General features: G+C 37.9%; 1 long non-coding RNA gene across 2 annotated transcripts in view; it reads left to right on the top strand.

The window, feature by feature from the left end:
* Positions 1-588, top strand: part of LOC116074779 — a 10480-nt gene that overhangs the window by 7511 nt on the left and 2381 nt on the right. For both annotated transcript variants that reach the window (XR_004112284.1, XR_004112285.1), the window contains exon 3: positions 136-560. This is a non-coding gene — a long non-coding RNA (uncharacterized LOC116074779). The remainder of the gene's footprint in view (positions 1-135; positions 561-588) is intronic.

The raw sequence follows: 588 nt of genomic DNA on the forward strand, positions 1-588 counted from the left end.
ATATATAAATATATATTTATTTAAATGTTTGTATATTATATACACCTCTACAAATATATAATTTTTATATATCATAATATATTAATATTATAAAATAGTAATAAATATCATTTTATACATTTTGACCTATTCTAGTTACCATCTTTGTTCCAATCAACTCATCTTTTGCCAGTGAAAGGTGCTTTCGGTTGGCCATTGGATTCTTCTGTCGTGGTTCTTATAAGTAAGCCTTTATAGTTTATATCTGAAGTGGCCACATATTCTGAACATATCATGTCTCAATCTGGACTTGGAGTTGGCCATCTTCCTAGGGACTTCCGATCCCTTTCCACAGGAAGTAGTATTGGAGATGACAGCCTGATTACTGCGAGTTCCCTGACACCAGTTGGGACACTATTTTTAGCACTTAAAACAGACAGAGATAGAAATATTTTTAAGATGGAACATATTCCTAGCACAGAGGAGAGGAACACTGGAGGTGTCCAATGCCCTGGTCTGCTGAGGAGAGAAACACTGGAGATGTCCAATGCCCTGGTCTGCTGAGGAGAGGAACACTGGAGGTGTCCAATGCCCCGGTCTGCTGAGGAG

This window comes from Mastomys coucha, unplaced genomic scaffold (assembly GCF_008632895.1).
Source record: "Mastomys coucha isolate ucsf_1 unplaced genomic scaffold, UCSF_Mcou_1 pScaffold3, whole genome shotgun sequence".
NCBI lineage: Eukaryota > Metazoa > Chordata > Mammalia > Rodentia > Muridae > Mastomys > Mastomys coucha.